The sequence below is a fragment of the Octopus bimaculoides genome, chromosome 30 (genome assembly GCF_001194135.2).
Source record: "Octopus bimaculoides isolate UCB-OBI-ISO-001 chromosome 30, ASM119413v2, whole genome shotgun sequence".
NCBI lineage: Eukaryota > Metazoa > Mollusca > Cephalopoda > Octopoda > Octopodidae > Octopus > Octopus bimaculoides.
Genome location: NC_069010.1, coordinates 2,359,402 through 2,365,254, shown reverse-complemented (window position 1 = coordinate 2,365,254; position 5,853 = coordinate 2,359,402).

Below are 5,853 nucleotides of genomic sequence, written 5' to 3'. Positions count from 1 at the left end.
TATATATATATAGGTATGTATGTGTGTTGGTGACAATGTTGTTTATAATCATTTCAAACCCGAGTACAACAGACCACTGTGTCCAAAAACATTGCAGCTCTGGGCCCTCCTGCCTCTCCATACCTCAGGGACCAGTTATTCAAATGTGGCATTAGTGTCCATAAAAGTGGGTTAGTGTAACTCTGTGTTAACACAACAGTGTATGTGTGCGTGTGTGATATAACTGCAGTACACGCATGTATTGTGGTGTGTGCGTAAGTGAGCAATAACATTGCAGCATATGCCTGTATTGTGGTGTGTGTGTGTGTGTGTGTGTAATTAGCACTGTAATATATGTATGTATATGTAATGTTAGTTTCAAATTTTAGCACAAGGCCAGCAATTCCAGGGGAGCAGGTAAGTTGATTACATTCACTCCAGTGTCCAACTGGTACTTATTATTTTATTGGCCCTGGAAGGATGAAAGGCAAAGTCCACCTCGGCGGAATTTGAACCCAGAATGTAAAGATGGACGAAACGCCACTTAGCATTTTGCCTGGTGTGCTAACAATTCTGCTAGCTTGCTGCAGTATGCATGTAAACCACTGCAGTGTGTGTAGGAGCCAGGGTACAGGTATTTGTGTGTTTATGTGTGCATGTGTTTATGGGTGCATGTGTAGCATGGATACACTGGTCACTCTCTTAGTCTTTGACCAATTGCAGGCAGCGACTGTCCGAATGCAGTTGTACAGCCGTGTCTCCAGAGCAGTTATTCCACAAACAAGGTGTCCTGTATTTTTGCCTGCTTTGGTGCAGCGCTCCACAAGAGTTGCAGCCAAGATGCATATTTGTCAAAACAGGTGCTGAACACTGGTGTGCATCTGGGTCGCCTTGGAAATCCGATGTGCCCTTCTTCTCCCGATGTTGACGGTGCTCACCAGCTGGAATGTCTAAGTGCAGTTGCTTGTGAGTGCACAGTTCCTTCCTGGACAAAAACCATTTCGTGCATGCCATACACTGAAACGTTTTCTCATCATTGCAGCAGTTGTTATTGTTGCTGCTGTTACTGTTGTGGACATGGTTGTCTTTGGTAGTGGTGGTGGGCATGTCGTGTATTTGGTCACAGAGATGGTGTAGTTCACAATGACATCTGCAGTTTCCTGTGCACTCTTCACTAGAGACTTCCGCTCTTGTACAGTCATCTTCATCAACAGCAGCAGCAGCAGTAGCATTGGTCTCATGAAGGCAGCAGTTTATACGGTGCTGGAAGAGTCCATTTTTGCAGAGCTTACAATCTCCAGATTCCCTCCGACAACATCCATCTACACTGACACCATCTTCAGTGTTCTTGTTATTATCATCATTATTATCTTTGTAATTAGTTTTATTGGCAGGAATATAAAAACCGTTAATTTTATTATCATCATCATTGTTGTTGTTGTTGTTGTTACTCTTGTTGTTGTTGTCCTTGCTGCCCTTCTGGACATCAAGATTGTCGTCGTGTTTTACCTGGCACTCCAATGGTCTGTCATTGTCATTGCTGGCTTTGCCCTCCTCCTTCTGTGCGTCCATGTGTGACAGCCGGCACATGATGTACGAGAGAACATGAACGAAATAGCGGCCACAGAATTCGCAGCGATACTTTGTCTGAGCATCATGATGCTGCTCCACGTGCTGCAGAAAGAGGCACGTGATGCTAAAAGTCTGACGACACACATGACAGAAGTGATGTTGTTTCTTGCTGGCAAACAAACTTGTGTACAACCACAGGGTGTCATCGCTTGAGTGCACCCGACCACAGTAGATGCATTCGTTGCCTGTCTTTTGACGCTGTCTAACACAGCTCTCAGTATTTTGGAGTTGTTTGGTTTCGCAATTGCCTTCATTATTGGTTGATTCCTTTGGCTGTTCAGTTTTCATGGCGATGTCTGTTGTTTGAGGATTGTCGTTAACATTTGCGGCAGAAGTCAGCTCCATTGTTTGGCTCATGTTGTAGTCACTGTTGCGGAAATATCCGCCGTGGTTTGGCTTTAGGTCTAGTTCACTCCTCCTCCTCCTCCTCCTTGATTGTCGTCGTGCTTGTGGTGCAGAGCCCTTGGAGCTGTTTGTTACAGATTGCTGGGGCACGTCAAGAGCACCTGTGAGAACAGCTCGTAATATGGAGTGACCACTGGCCCGAGAGCTGCCAGTGTTGACAGACGATTTTGTGGTGTCTTGTGATACATTCTTGACTCCAGATGTGTTCTTGTTTCCTGTGAGAGGCATAGAAGCAACAGACAGATGCCGAGATGAAGGTAAAGGGGGACTTGACGAGGTTTTTGAGTGACAAAACCTGTCTGTTTCAGGACTGTACTTGCCGGTCAACACAGCACGCAATAAGCGTGAGTTGGAGTTTTTGGGGCCAATTTCATGCGTCTTCTCCTTAATAGCCTTATTAGTGTCGACAGCAATGAGAGCTGCACGTAGTAATTGTGAATGCTTGCTGTGATAGTTTAAAGAATCAGCTCTTTCAGAACTGTCCAATGCCGCTCTCAGTATTTCAGAATTTGTCTGTCTCGTGATGGGTTTTGAAACTGGTGTTTTTCTCAAGTCATCTGCAGCTGTAAGAGCTGCTAACAAGAGTTGTGAAGAGTGTTTTGTGTTGCCAGCTGGCTTACAGGGTTTTTCTGATGCTGACAGTGTTGCATTTGGCGTTTTACAAGCATCAGTCTGTTTGTTCTGATCCTGCTCCTTGGTCAATGGGTCCTGGCTGCTTGAGTGATTATTTGTGACAGAGTCACACAAATCTGTTGTCATACCATTCATCTTCTCGAATTCAGGGACTGCTGGCATCAACCCTAAACTTGGTTTATGCAAAGATATTGGTGCAGAAGTCAAAGCTTCCCGAAGTATCTGCGATTTTGTAGCTGGACTATTATTAGGATAACCCGTATTCTTCTCCCAAAGTGTTCTTGAAGAGGAAGAGTTCCTTGCCGAACCTAATTTAGAGTCACAACTGGGTTTTACATCTGACTTGGGCCCCTTGATTGTTGATTGCAATATAGATTCTCTTTGGCATTTGCTAAAGTTTTCAGGGAGATTTTCCTGTAATGTCAAACAAGATGAAACCCCATCACCATTAATGTAATTGTCATCATTCTTTACAGAATCAGAGACTGAATTTTCCAATGACTCACATGAAGAATTGTCTGTGATTATTTGATTGTCAAAGTTAGAATTAGATCCTTCATCTTCCTCTAGATTTTGCTTTGTCACATTTTCCACCTTCTGCTTTTTACACACCAAGTGTTCAAGAAGTGATGATGAAGAATCCATAGAAAAAGTAGGGTCGGAATTTTCAAGCCTGCTTTTGCAATGATCCAGGAACTTGCGCTTTTTGGCAACAGAAATGCCAGACGGCCTTGAGGGACTCTTTGATCGGGTGAGCAGTTTCTTTCGGAAGTGCATACGCTTCATCTTGGGGCCAATTTTAACAACGTTCTTTTCATTATGTGGAATAACTTCCTCTTCACTGAGCTGTTTTTCTACAGACACAGCAACACAAACTGTAGACTTTCCACTCTGTTCCGTATTTCCAATGCCGACAAGGTTCTTCGTGTTGTGGGGATCAAATTCTTCCTTACAAAGTTGTCTTCCTTCAGAGATGTCGACACAAACTGCTGAGTCACTATCGTGTTTATGACTGACTTGGGTAACATTGGGAAGGGATTTAACAGCACAAGTTGGGTTCTGCTTGTGCTCAAGACTAGACTGACCAATCCCAAATGTGGTGCTTTCTGTCTTGATCTTCTGATCAAAACTTGCAGCTTCAGGAGAAAACTGAAAGTGTTTACCGCTCCCTAAAGGACATGACTGCATTTCTCGTTTCTTGCTTTCACGGTGTGAATCTACAAAAGAACACACTGGAGCTGCTTGCAGTCTGTCAACAAGTGCACTTCGACTCTTAGTGCATTCAGGACTTTCATGGAACACAGTGTTGTGCAACTCAGAATGGTATGGAGTGGCATTATTTTTGCTTGGTGGTTGAAATGAGGATGATAAACACTCAGGAGGTACTGGAAGCTCTGATTTGATGGCATCACCAGGACTTCTATGTTGGTAACACTGCTGCCACCCTGTGACTACAGTGGTGGTGGTGGTGGTGGTGTTTTTAGGTTCAATCTCTGCTGGTGATGCATCAAGTCTTTCTGCTGCATTTTCTTGCTTGATTGTCTTCCCCACTGCTTTGGTGGCAGTAGCAACTGTCCGATCACTTGTCTTTCCGGGGCAATGGGTTTTGTTTGAGTCGGAGACAGAATTTGGTTCTTTTGAACAAGCCAAGTCTTTGTCCCAGTATTCCAGAGGGGATGTAAGGGCCAAAAATAACTTACTTTTGTAGGGTGCAGCATTTGATGGTGGGTTAGGGTCTGCTGAACTAACCAGTGAATTAGTCTCTAATGGTGGTTGTGGCACCGGAGGTGCTGTTGTCATTAATGACGACTGTAGAGGTGACAGCAATGGGGTAGTTAAGGCCGCTCGCAGGCGACTGGTGGAGAGTCGGAAATCTGATGTCAAAGCTTCCAAAAGTTTACTGTGCCTGTTTGAGATCAGAGATGATGGCTTCTTACTGTCAATGCCACTGTTGTTGCAAACTGCAACTGTCCTTACCCCTTCCCCTGCCTTCTGTTTTGATTCATGCTCTCCCAGAGCCTCACCACTGCTGTCGACAGCAGTAGGTGACACTGTGGCCTGCTCAGCGGCACCATGACCGTGACTTTGTTCAATGTGAGGGTCATGGTGAAGAGTGGTTGTCAATGCCGCATGTAAATATGGACTGGTGGCCCGAGTGGATGTATTCTGCTGGACATTGTCGACTTTGGTTGGCAAAGGAAGGTCTGGAGGGGAGGTCAGTACGGCACGGAGTAAACTCTCCATCTTTTTACTCTAAGACCCAGCAGTGAAGAATGAATATATAAATATATATTTATATAGCCACAAATGTGTGTGTGTGTGTTTAGTTTAGGTAGGTTAATGTTTACAGGAATGTTCTTTTTGAGAGTGTATACAAATGTACCCTTAGCCTGTTATCCCTGATTGCATTCAGGGGTTATTTGGAGGCAAACTGTTTGAAAGGGCCAGACAAAACAAAACAGGGTATCAAGATCACAGGGAAGAAAAGGGGTATCATGTTAGTGCAATTCAAAACCCACCTCACTGAACCTAAACTCTCACTCCTCCTCTAATTTTGTTAAAGGGGAATGGGTGGCAGTCAGAGTTACAGTTTATATAGTCTATAAAAATATATGTATGTGTGTGTGTGTGTGTGTGTGTATTTCTGTTTATGTAACTTGACCAAATTTATAAAATGGAAGTCAACAAAGTTTGAAAGTCTTGCAAAGCAACTGCAGAAAGAGTTAACTCTTTGATCCTGTAACACTGGTTTACCGGTGGATGGCTTATTTTGCTCTATACTGCACCACCGCTCTGCCGGTGGAGTGCATCTGGAAGCCAGGTATATGGTCAAATAAGGTTCAGGAGGCCAGGGCTCAAAGGGTTAAGGTAACAGGCGTGTATATGTATACATATAGATGAATGTATTGTTGAAAGATTTTTCAGCCCAGAAAGAAAGAAAAAAAAAAAAATATATATATATATATGTATGATATATGATATATATACACTTTATATATGCATGTATTTTTATAAGAGGTAGCAAGAGAAAATTTAGTTGTCAGTTAAGTACACATATATTGTATGTGTGCGTTGTTATATAGTATATATATGTGTGTGTGTGTGTGTGTTATGTTTCAATATAAATACAAGCATATACAGTTTTTTATTGTTTTATATTTTTGTTTTCTCTGTGTATGTTATATTTCAACAGCAATAACATAA